The following is a 13,051-nucleotide window of genomic DNA, read 5'->3' on the forward strand; positions in this document are numbered from 1 at the left end:
ATGAATTGTGCCCGATGCTCCTCCTTGCTCTGAGACAGTCTGTGGCATTCCCCTAAGAGCCTGGGTGGGTATCAGTTGTACAGAAATGTCACCTTCCTTGCTAAAATATGAGTAAAGCCCATTATTCCCAGGAAGGAAATTTCCTGATAGAGAGAAGCAACTGGGTCACTCACTTAACAAACATCAATTTTGCACTTACTATGAGCCAGGCAGCATGTGAGCACTTTATAGATATTAACCCGTTTAATAGTCGTGACACTTGTCTCTGTGGCTGAGTTCTCCTTGCACTGCTGGTCCCTGTGCTCCCTCTTCAACCTCCAGCCCAGAGAGGTAGATCTGGAATGTTCCGCAGGAGAGCAGAGGGAAAGGCACAGAGACAGGGGCATAAACCTGGGTAGTTTGGCTGCAAGGTCTAACTGGCATCCCAAGGTTCATAGCCAAGGAAAGGACCTGGAGCTGTGGCATTCCTGTCTTGTGTCCCCCAGTCCATGTTCCTTGCTCTTCTGGAGATGTCCGCTTCTTTCCAGGGAGACCCACTGCACCAACCTTCAGTCTAGTCGTGCAGACTTTCTGCGACGATGGAGAGTATTGACGACAGTCTCTGGTCATTGTGAAGCGCACACGCCACGGTCTGGATGCCTCATTAGTGTTCATTCTCTCCCATAACTGGAGATCAGGTCCCTCTCTCACTCATGCGTCACTGTGAGCAGAATGGACCCTCCTCATTGTGAGCAAATGAAGTTTCTCTTCTGCATCCTCCTACTGCATCATTCTCCTTTGTGCCTGCCTCCAGCCTTCCAGTACCTCTGTAAGCCAGCAGTCCCCAACCTTTCTGGCACCAGGGACCAGTCTTATGGAAGACAGTTTTTCCACGGACTGGGGGAGGGGGATGGTTTGGGGATGATTCAAGCACATTACATTTATTGTGCACTTTATTTCTGTTATTATTACATTGTGATATATAATGAAATAATTATACAACTCACCATGATGCAGAATTAGTGGGGCACTGAGCTTGTTTTCACTTGCCACTCACTGATAGGATTTTGATATGAGTCTGCAAGCAATCGATTTATTATGGTCTCTGTGCAGTCAAACCTCTTGGCTAATGATAATCTGTATTCGCAGCTGCTCCCCAGCGCTAGCATCACCGCCTCAGCTCCACCGCAGATCATCAGGCGTTAGATTCTCATAAGGAGAACGCAACCTAGATCCCTCACATGCGCAATTCACAGTTCGAGCTCCTCTGAGAATAACACCGCAGCTGATCTGACAGGAGGCGGAGCTCAGGCGGTAATGCGAGTGATGGGGAGCGGCTGTAAATACAGATGAAGCTTCACTCGCCCGCCACTCACTTCCTGCTGTGCAGTCTGGTTCCTAACAGGCCACGGACCAGTCCATGTTCCGGGGCTTGGGGACCCCTGCTGTACACCATTCCCACACCCTAAACTGCCCTCTCCGTGCTAATAGCACTTGGCAGCTGAACTATCCTCTCTCGAAATCTAGCTGTCTTATGACTCCCTTAGACCCCTGATAAATAATTCTAGAAGTTTGAAGGGCTTAACAGCTGACAGTAACACAATTTGTGTTGCCCAGGGGAATTTCTAACAATAATGATAATAATAGCAACCCCTAGAACGGTGCTTTGCACATTGTGAGTAATCAACAAAAAGTTATTGAAGTAATATTGAAGGCTTTTTATGTGGACTTTCTAATTTAATCCTCAGAACAATGCAATGACGTAGATACTTTCATTATTCCCATTTTACAGATGAGTAAAGTGAAGTTTAAAGAGATATAGATGACATCACTCTTTTATTAGGAGATCCCTTACAAAAAGAATCATTAAAAAATTTTTTTTTATTGGAGTATAAATTGCTTTACAATGTTGTGTTAGTTTCTGCTGTACAATGAAGTGAATCAGCTATATGTATACCTACATCCCCACCCTCCTGGACCTCCCTCTCACCCACCCTCCTTCCCACCCATCTAGGTCATCACGGAGCACCGAGCTGAGCTCCCTGTGCTATACAGCAGGTTCCCACTAGCTATCTGTTTTACACATGGTAGTGTATATATGTCAATCCTAATCTCCCAATTCGTCCCACCCTCCCCTTCTCCCCGTGTCCACGTGTCCATTCTCTACGTCTGTGTCTCTATTCCTGCCCTGGAAATCGGTTCATCTGTACCATTTTTCTAGGTTCCACATATATGCGTTAATATACGATATTTGTTTTTCTCTTTCTGGGTTACTTCACTCTGTATGACAGTCTCTAGGTCCATCCACGTCTCTACAAATGACCCAATTTGGAGTATAGCTGATTTACAATGTTGTGTTAGTTTCAGGTGTACAGCAAAGGGATTCAGTTATATGTATACATGTATCTATTCTTTTTCAAATGAGAAAGAATCATTTTAGATACATTTTATTATATGTGAACTAAAAATGATTTCTAAAGAGCTTCTTTGGAGGAAATATGTTGCTTTACTCACCTAAATTTAGTGCACTAGAAATATAGGGAGGGGATGTGAACTTCAGTTGGTCATTACATCTTTGTTATTTTACATCTTTGGCACTTCCTTTCATTCGTCACATCAGCAGCTAGGACAGAGGGTGAACTCTTGGTTGGCTGGGGGTATGGTAATATACTCTTTATGCCGATAGCCCATCCTAGGTCACAGAGCACCAGGATTTGGATGTAACGACCACACATCCTGCCTCCTGTGGTTTATTGTGTTCTTCCTGAGGGGAGAAATTATTAATGGTAGAAATCCAGACATGGGCTATACTGCTAAGAACAAGAGCTTTTTCTAGAGGCATGGATCTTCATTAGCCCCAGAAAACCTGCCATTTATAGGACTATCTGTTCTGCCCACAGCAAATGTTCTTAACCTGAAGCTCCATCACATGGTTTTCAGGGAATCCTTACACTGCCCCATCCCCATCCATTTAATATGAAAATATTTTGTGTGCCTTCTTTTCTCTGGGAAGCAAAGTATTTTCAGACTTGCACAGATGTTCCCAACCCCCCGAACAGTAAGAATCACAGTCTGTATGTAAGGCCAGCCCCAAGGGCCTCTCACACTTGCTGTTGCACATACTCCCTTTCCAATAGCTGGTCTCTGGAAAGACCTGCCCACTTGATAACATGCCCATCCTGCTGGACTGTGGTGGAGCCCTACCACAGAAGAGGGAGCCCCACGGCTGTGAGCTTTGACACAGGCCTGATCTGATGGAGAACGACCAGGAGGACTATTGAACTGGCCTGATGGCCTGAGGTGGGCCATCTTCTTTGGAGCCAGAATATCGAGCTGAAGCTCCACATGGTGATGAAGCCTTGTGTTTGTTCAGGGTGATTTTTGGCTCTGCCGTACTTCCAGACTTCCACATTCTAGCATAGGAGATTGTTTGCCTAAGTATAATAGGGCATATGAGTTGGTTCCTGGCATCGACCATGGAAGATTGGCTTACGTTCACCAACCCAGAGTCAGTCCCCATGGCTATCAAGAAAGACCACACAAATCCCAGAGTGTCTATAAGTAGATACCAAACCACATGTGTTATTATTCTTGATCTTAAACCATATTATTATTAACTTTGCTTTGGTTGAAAGTGGACCCCATCATATTGTTAAACTAGAGTTTCACAGCCTTTAAGTGACCAGGGTATGACACTTTTAAGACGTTTTTCCAAAAGAAAATGTTAAATCCCAAATACAATTTTGGCTGAATAGTTGGTTTTAATGGTCCAGAGTCAAAAACTGTAACTTAATTCCTTGTAAAACTTAAATCAATTTCATGAGGGTTCTGCTACACAGTTCCCTCTGTTCAGCCCGAGATTCCTACTAGTGCCTAACCCTTAAGAAGTATTAGTGTATTCTTTTAAAATGCCAATATTTTTCCATTTAAAAGAAGTTCTGTTGTCAGTATCTGACTTCCCTTGACATACAGTAGCTTATTGGAGGCCTCAATTATAGTATTGTGGCTATAGTTTCCCCCTTTTCCCTCACTTCCTTTTGCCTTAGTATCAGTGAGGAAACACAGCGTCCAAATGATGATCTACATCTATAGTTTTCTGCGTTTCTGCATTTTGCTTTCTGAAGGTGTTGAGAGTGGATGGGGGTGTTATTCAGAATTCTGCATCTATAGGTCGAACTTAATATTGAGCATGACTGGTGCCTTCTACGTCTCATTCATGGGGTTTAGTGGTAACATGGCATCTGCTATGTGCCTGTGGCTCCAGCTTAATACCACCAGAGACAAGAACGCTGGGCCCCGCTGAAAGGCGGTAAAGCATCTGGAGAGCTTCTTCTAAGAAAGATCCAAGTCGTTTTCAACTTTGCCTAAGAACATGCTCAGTAGTCTGATGTTATGGACACAAACAGCCAAATCTTCTTCCAGTAACACGTGCTTTGGATATCAGATTATGTGCGGCAGGAAACACTTGCAAAAAGGAATCCACCCAAAAGAAAAAGGCCAATATGCCAGCATCAAAGGCTTGGTGTTTTGTTTTGCTTTGTTTTGTTTTACAAAAGGGAAAAGAATCTTACCCCGTAGTGAGCACACATTGCTGAAATAATCAATGTCTCATCAACAGTGTGCCCAATTCTGTAAATTGATAAGTATCATTCTTTATGAGGGGGTGTTAACTAATCTGGTACTGTTTTCAGATTCAGAGAGATTTAGGAGTTCTGAGGTTCTGAGGACAAAGTCTTTATCTAAAGTGTGGATGTGTGGACAGGATTTTCTGCTTGTTGAAGGCTATCATTATTTATTTTGGGCTCAGAAATCTATGTATTTGAAGTTCATCTTTTTTATATGAAGCTGGTCTCTTTTGTGGGTCGCTTTTATGTTCCTTATTTTCCCATAAGTTTCCCTTCATTTGTTAGTAAATTTTTTTTTTTTACTAAAGATGCAGCACTATAGAGGAATAAGGAAAAGGGATTTATTTGGTGAACAAACTCAATTCAGTGTCACAAGCATGTTTTTGAGCACCTGTTATGTGCCTGACCTTGCTGGGCTCAGGAAGAACTCTCAGGAAAGTGGCTTCTTAGTGGGATAAGGGTCCCCAGGGGAACCCCTCCCCATGATGGACATGCTGACTCTCTTGTCCACCCAGGGACAAGGTGCCAGGAGGTGCCAGCCCGGGAAGCCCCAGATGATTCCAGTGCAGTGTCGCCACCTCCCACACTGAGCATCTCTCTCCTGGGATTGAAAGACTGAGCTTGAAGTCAACCAGAATCTCCAAGAGAAAGCAGCGGGGTCTTTAGGAGCAGGGCAGCCCCTTCGGGTTCTCTGCTTGCTTTAATCACCTTTGTGAAATTTCGTGTTTTATTTATTTAAAGGGAGATAGATTACCCTACAGCACCACCATTTTGTCAGTCACCCAAGTTTAGAAGCTTGAAGTCATTTCAGTTATAACTAAAGAGAACCATCCCCCAGAAAATCTGTTTGGGAGCACTGTGGAAATTTTCCCAGCTCACCATAGAGAGCACAGATTCCAGATTGCTGGGTGCCAGACATATGTCTCTCAATTACTGTTGTTTCCTGCAGGCTACAGTCAAGAAATATTCAATAGAGAATTGGAAAGAGATTTTCCTCTTAAATCCATACAGAGCTTCAGCACACTTCGAATGTGCATGTGCCTGGAGTGCATCACTGCACCCCTAGTTATGGAGCTTGGAATTTTACTTGGTGGACAGAATCTATGGGTAAGCAGTAATGGCTGCAGCCCTATCCCGGAAGTTGAACAAAAGGAGGCTCAGAGGCTTTTTGGTTGGGTTGTGCAGGCCACACTTGGTGAGGGTTGTAGGTTGGACCCTCAGCCAGTCTACTGACCAGGGCTGGGGCCTCCACTTCCCTATAGCAGGCCGAGGGATTAGCTGAGCTTCTAGGAGCCTGGTTCACTTCACCTTGTCCTCAACAGTCTGTTAGGAAGCTAACAGCTGCTCTTTCACAAAAGGCTTCATATATTTTATATATATATATATATATATATACACCATACCACATGGCTTTTGGGATCTTAGTTCCCCAACCAGGGATTGAACCCAAGCCCTTGACTGTGAAAGCGCTGAGTCCTAACCACTGTACCGCCAGGGAATTCCCAGGGTTTCTTCTGTTAACAAGGTTTGCTTCTCCTTTCCTGAGATGAGAAAGCAGTATAGACACAGGTCACAGTCATGGGCTTTGGAGCCAGTAGACTTGGGTTTGAAATCAGCTCTAATTCGTAGCAGCTGTTTAACCCTGGGCAAGTTTCTTAACCTCTCTGAGCTTCACTTTCCTCATCTGAAAGAAGAGAATGGTAACCGAGCTGTTTAGAAGATTAATGGACACAATGTACTCCTGCACAAATGCAGTTTCCAGGGCCCTTTTCAAACCACCTCATTTGATTCCTCATTTAAAGTCTCTCATAGGGCAGTGTTTTCAACAAGTGCTCATGCAGTCCCGTCTTTGAGTTTCAAAGGAGAGACCAACACAATGGTTCCAAAGTCTATTTGTCATAGTGCTGAGTTCCAGTATTCGCTGGCATGCTCCGTAGTGGTGTGTGGCCTGAGTTGTCTGTGGGCTGCAGCTTTTCCTGTCGTAGTGGAACTGCCCATTTAGTGCCTACTGATCTGGGCAGCTTAACTTTAAGGAAGCATCTCCGTCGGGAATAAAGGAGGAATTATTTTCCTTCTGTGTTATTTTGAAGATCACCTTTGAAGTCAATAGTTAGAGCTGTTTTCTGATGCAGATGTCGAGGGCACGTGAAATCGACTGACCACATACTGCGGCACATTCCCACTTGTTCTTCCCGTTTACTTGTATTATAAACCAAGAGTAAAAATACAAAACACCCCATCTCAGATGCAAATTGAAGCCTGGCTGTGTTTCCACATATCTGTAAAGTGGAGTAAGTAACCTAGTGGAAAAAAGAATGGTGCTAATACTTAGGCATATTTTACTAGTTGTTGCTAATGCCAAGTTAACATAGAGTTTTTAAGAAGAATTAAGGAATAGGTACAGGATGGTACCATGATCATAACTCTTATTTCTGTAATGTGCTAGAACTAGGATTTTAACACCAAAGCTCATTAGTCAGAGTTAGGGAAACATTTTCATAACCATTTACGGAGCATTTCAAAATGTAAAAATCCTCTTGGCTTGGTGAAATTTAATCTTTTGTGCTTCTCCCACCCCTTGGCCATTGGTGTGTAGTATGCTTTACGTGAGCTCAAAAGTTTTCATCAATAGTTCTAGCCCTTGAGAGACCCCAGAATTTCTACTTGAAATGTGAGCACCAAACTTTACTTGGGGAAAAACAACCACCACAAATGCAAAACAGGAAGGTAATCCATGTTTGTGCCTGAAAATGCAAAATATTGTAAATATGTCATTTTTCTCAAATTAGCATATAATTCGAAGAGAATTTTTTTTTAACTGATTCTCAAGCTTATCTGGAAAAATAAACATGTGAGATGGTTAGTGATTTTTTTTTTTAAGGAAATGAGAGGACATTTGCCCTACAAGACTCTAAAATATTAGAAAGTTCCTGGGTTTAGTATGACGATGTAAAGGCACAAGCTCTGACAGACAAGTCAGTGGAAAAGAAATAGATGCTAGTGTAAAAAGTGTTGTGGTGTCAAGTTTAGAGACCATTACAAAGAAGGAGTAAATAAAGGTGTCAAGTAGTTGGCTAAACGTTCAGAGAAAAAAATAGAATCTCACGTTATAACATGAGCCTTAATATTGATTGTTCTAAAGAGTTATTTTGTTTAATGGAAACAGAAATAGAAGAAAAATTGGTGGCTATTTTTGTGGTGATGGGGTATTGCTAAGGGTTTACTAGGTATAAAAGCAACAAAACACATATATACATACAAAGAGAATAAAGAATATATATGCTTACTTAAAACTTTAAAGTAAGCATGTCTAAAACACTTAGTTGGCAAAAATATTTTTTTCCAGCAATGATAAGATATAGTATGGTTAATATCTTACCATTAATATATAAAGAATTTTTATAAATCCATAAGAAAGACACACCAACAGAAAAAAGTGGAGAACAATACAAGTGGCCAATAAATATATTAAAAAATAAGCCCAGCCTCACTAATAATTTAAGAAATGCACATTAAAATGACACCTTATTTTCTATTAATACGTCTGTTAATGGACAAACTCTAGCAGAATGAGAGAGTCCCTGATGATGGGGATTTTGTAGAGAAATGGCATTTTAGAAGGACAAATTAGTACAACTGGGGGTTAAAAGTAACTTAATAATAAATATTAAGTGTAATTTAATAATACATATTAAGAACCTTCAGGGTGTCATAGCTGGGAGACTAACAGAAGTATCCTGTATCTTATTTGTGGCAGTGGTTGCACATGTATATGTAGCTATCAAAACTCATTGAATTGCATACTTTAAACATGCTTTTGAAAACATTTAATGACATAGGTGATTTCTCAAAGTGTGATTGGACATGAAGTGCAAGGGAAAAGGATAGCCAACAGTATTTACAATATGATACCAATGGTATTAGAAAAACTATATAAACACAGGAATACAACTAAATTGGAATATCTCAAAGTGTTCATGGTCATTATTCATATCTCTGGGTGGTGGGATTTCTAGTGACTTTTTTTTCTTTATTTCCCAACTAATATATAATAAGCACATAGAATTTTAAATTTTGGAAAAGGATTATTAATTTTCAGAAAATAATTGAATAGTCACATAAAATTTATATGTGAAAGCAGAAACAGTGCCCACTAGATCACTATGGCATTGCTGGGATTGAACAGAACTTTTATCCTTTCTCTCTTCCATGTTCTTTTGTGCACATGAAGCAAGATTGACCGGGAAGGGACAAATAAAGAGCATCATAAATAAAGATTCATGCAGATGGAATAAATAAAGATTCATGCAGATGGAATCCAGGGCCCAACTTTTTGTCACTTCATCAGCCTTACTCCCTAAAGATGTTCAGTCTATTATCAGCATCTCTCCTTTGGAGTTCATTAAATTGCCAGCCGCACACACACACACACACACACACACACACACACACACATATACACACACACACACACACACACACACACACAGCTCTTTCTGAGGATATATTGGAGCTCTGAAATTGTGTAAAGGTTTCTAACTCTGAAATACTAAAATTCTGTAATTCTGTACTTAACTCTTTAATAGTCTTGAAATTTTTATCTTGCTTTAAGGACTATGGTATAAACACCAAAAGGGCAGGAATTGGCTTCCTAGGCTTGAATCCTTGACTATTTGGGTCAACCATACAAATATTAAGATGGTTTAATTACACGAAGTTAGCTCATAGATCTTTTCTATTGCAGCGTGACCATCCTTAGCCTGAAAACAAATTGACTTTATTCTGCAGTAGCTGACTCACCTTCCTCCCCACAAGTCATCGTAGTATGAAGGGTAAATGTCAGTATCATGGTTTAGCCAAACCAGATGTGAACTGTGTAATTATTTTCATGTCAGGGACTGAAGTTTAAATATGCATCCTTTATTTGTTTTTAATTGAGTGATTACAGGTGGCACCTAATAAAGTCTTCATGCTGTGATATCTTGAGGTCATTGATTGATGAAGTTTGGTAGGTGTAGACACTCCAAATTCTGGTCAACCTCCCTGGCGTTCCATAGCACGATTCTGAAGGAATGTTGAAATGACATTTGCCTGTTTACTTTTCCTCTTGACTGATGATGATCCTTTCTGAGAGGTAAACACTAGTGTTATTCAGGAGTGAAGTTTAGATTTTGTTGATATTTTTCAAAGTCGATTTTCAAAACTGCTTCAAAATTAAGTGGCAAAAATAAAAGCCATGGACTTTTCTTTGGATATGTATTAGCCATAATCATCACACCTCTGGTTGATACAAACTGATTCTGAGTTTTTTATAAAAGTAATGATTAATTGTACAAAAATGTTGAGAGTCAGGAACCAGACTGGTCAAGGAACCAGAGTCAGGGCAACACCTGGGCAGGCAGTTCAGCCAAGCTAGGATGGTGGCTGGGACACAAGGCACAAGGAACCCAAGCCCTGGGCATGTCAGGTGGCTGCAGTGTAGAGACAGATCAGGTAGGCAGCGCAGGAAGACAACAGTGTTGGGGGTGGGTAGTAAGAGTGAGGGCCACAGCCCGACAGAGACCAGAAGACTCCATGGTGGAATATGGATGCCACGAGCTGAGAACTCTGTTTCACATTGAGCTATAGGTCTTGCCCAGCCATATTCATGCGGAAACACCTACGTTCAAGAGGAGAGAACTCCAAAACTGCCCTCAGCAACCCTTGGTCAGCCCTGTGGGATGCAGCTGACCAGAAAAGACCTCGAGGGTTAGGCAGCCCATGTGCACCTTTTGGGGTCTTCCACCAAGTAGTGGTTTTTATTCTGGAAAAAAATGGGAAAGTCAACACAGAACAGAAGAAGTCCTGGGACTGGACCTGATCTTCTTAACACCAATTCATGGGTATTGTTGGGTCTTTTGACCCACGAACTCAAATTGATCCTCTTCGTGTTTTATTATTCAGTTAAATAGCATGTCATGCCGAAAGAAAGCAAGTCTGAATTGGTTTTGGCCAAATTACATAACCCAGGGAATTGGGCAGAGGGTTGAATGGCATAACTCCAGATCTCAACAGGGCCATGTTTTGTCCTTTCTATCTTGAGCATTTTATTGTATTTCCCTAGACTGCCCACTATTATAATGATGGGTTGGGGATGAGTTTCTAAAAAAATATTACTTTTATTCTTCTTTTAAAGCATTTCAGATGCTGCAGTCATGAAATATTTTTTTTAAAGTTTGTTATTTTCCCAGGCCAGGCAAAATGCAACAGAAGAGAAAATGGGGAGAAAAGAGATAGTCCTACCCAAGTGGAACTCTGGGGAGAGAAAAAGACATGAAATATCCAAAATAAATTTTTGACATTTAAAGCATTATAGAATCAATTCTAGATTGTGTGGCATTAGTAAGCAAAAGGCACACTAAGAAATTTATAAAGCTAGTTAATATGTAGGTGGGGAAAGTCTATCTATAACTGTGCATGAATACTCTATAGGATATGAATCTTTACTTTCATTGACCACCAGGTCTTAAACTTTTGAAGAAGTGCATCTTGAAGTTTTGATGTGTGTAATTGCAGGAAGTATATCTGCTAAGTTTCATTTAAATTTAAACGTAAATCCTTCTGTTTCAATTGGGAAGATTAGCATTTTTGTTTTAGTAGCAGAATACTGTTGTTCCAAGAGAACAGATTTTGAGAAAGATAATAATAGTAATATCATCACCACCATCATCATTGCTCTTGTTACAGTTCACAACTATTTGGGAATTTATTGTGTCCTAGGAAGCTTTTTTTCGGCTGCGTTGGGTCTTCGTTGCTGTGCAGAGGCTTTCTCTAGTTGCGGCGAGCGTGCGCTACTCTTTGTTGTGGTGCGCGGGCTTCTCAATGCGGTGGCTTCTCTTGTTGCGGAGCACAGGCTCTAGGCTTCAGTAGTTGTGGCGCGTGGGCTCAGTAGTCGTGGCTTGCAGGCTCTAGAGTACAGGCTCAGTAGTTGTGGCGCATGGGCTTCGTTGCTGTGCGACATGTGGGATCTTCCCGGACCAGGGCTCGAACCCGTGTCCCTTGCATTGGCAGGTGGATTCTTTTTTTTTTTTTTTTGCGGTATGCGGGCCTCTCACTGTTGTGGCCTGTCCCGTTGCGGAGCACAGGCTCCAGACACACAGGCTCAGCGGCCATGGCTCACGGGCCTAGCCGCTCCATGGCATGTGGGATCTTCCCGGACTGGGGCACGAACCCGGAAGGGGCACGAACCTGGCAGGCAGACTCTCAACCACTGCGCCACCACGGAAGCCTGGAACTTTTTTTTTTTTTTTTTGAAGTATAGTTGATTTACAATGTTGTATCAATCTCTGCTGTACAGCAAAGTGACTCAGTTTAACAGATATATATTCTTTTTTAATATTCTTTTCCATTATGGTTTATCCCAGGAGACTGGATATAGTGCCCTGTGCTATACAGTAGGACTTTGTTGTTTATCCATTCTAAATGTAATAGTTTGCATCTACCAACTCCAAATTCCCAGTCCATCCCTCTCTCTCCCCGCCTCCCCATTGGCAGCCACAAGTCTGATCTCCATGTCTATGAGTCTGTTTCTGTTTTGTAGATAGGTTCATTTGTGCCATATTTTAGATTCCACATAAGTGATATCATATGGTATTTGTCTTTCTCTTTCTGACGTACTTCACTTAGTATGATAATCTCTAGTTCTATCACTGTTGCTGCAAATGGCATTATTTTGGGGGTTTTTTATGGCTGAGTAATATTCCATTGTATATATGTACCACATCTTCTTTATCCATTCATCTGTCATTTAGGTTGTTTCCATGTTTTGGCTATTGTGAATAGTGCTGCTATGAACATAGGGGTGCATGTATCTTTTTGGATTAGGGTTTTGTCTGGATATATGCCCAGGAGTGGGATAACTAGATCATATGATAATTCTATTTTTAGTTTTCTGAGGAACCTTCATACTGTTTTCCATAGTGGCTGCACCAACTTACATTCCCACCAACAGTGTAGGAGGGTTCCCTTTTCTTCACACCCTCTTCAGCATTTGTTACATGTAGACTTTTTAATGATGGCCATTCTGACCAGTGTGAGGTGATACCTCACTGTGGTTTTGATTTGCATTTCTCTAATAATTAGTGATGACGAGCATCTTTTCATGTGCCTACTGGCCATCTGTATGTCATCTTTGGAGAAATGTCTCCTAGGCACTTTTTAATCCTTTAGTTATATGATTTCATTTCATCCTAATAACATTCCTATGAGATAGGTACTCTTATTATCTCAATTTTACAGATAAGGAAATTGATAAGTTAGAGAGGATTTCCTAGGTCAATGAGCTGGTCATCAACAGAGCAAGCACTCAAACTCAGGCCTGGGTTTTCAATACCCCTTGCTCTTGGCCACTCTACTGCCTCTCCATGTAAAGAGCAAAACCAAAAACATAAAGCTCTGAGGGAGATGGG

The 13,051-nt window shown here is 41.4% G+C and overlaps 1 protein-coding gene across 1 annotated transcript in view; it reads left to right on the forward strand.

Annotated features, from left to right (window-relative positions):
- The window catches only part of UST (uronyl 2-sulfotransferase), a 291,582-nt gene that overhangs the window by 244,783 nt on the left and 33,748 nt on the right, over window positions 1-13,051 (forward strand). The window lies entirely within an intron of this gene.

This window comes from Monodon monoceros, unplaced genomic scaffold (assembly GCF_005190385.1).
Source record: "Monodon monoceros isolate NGI ecotype Baffin Bay Population unplaced genomic scaffold, NGI_Narwhal_1 Super_Scaffold_15, whole genome shotgun sequence".
NCBI classification, from domain to species: domain Eukaryota; kingdom Metazoa; phylum Chordata; class Mammalia; order Artiodactyla; family Monodontidae; genus Monodon; species Monodon monoceros.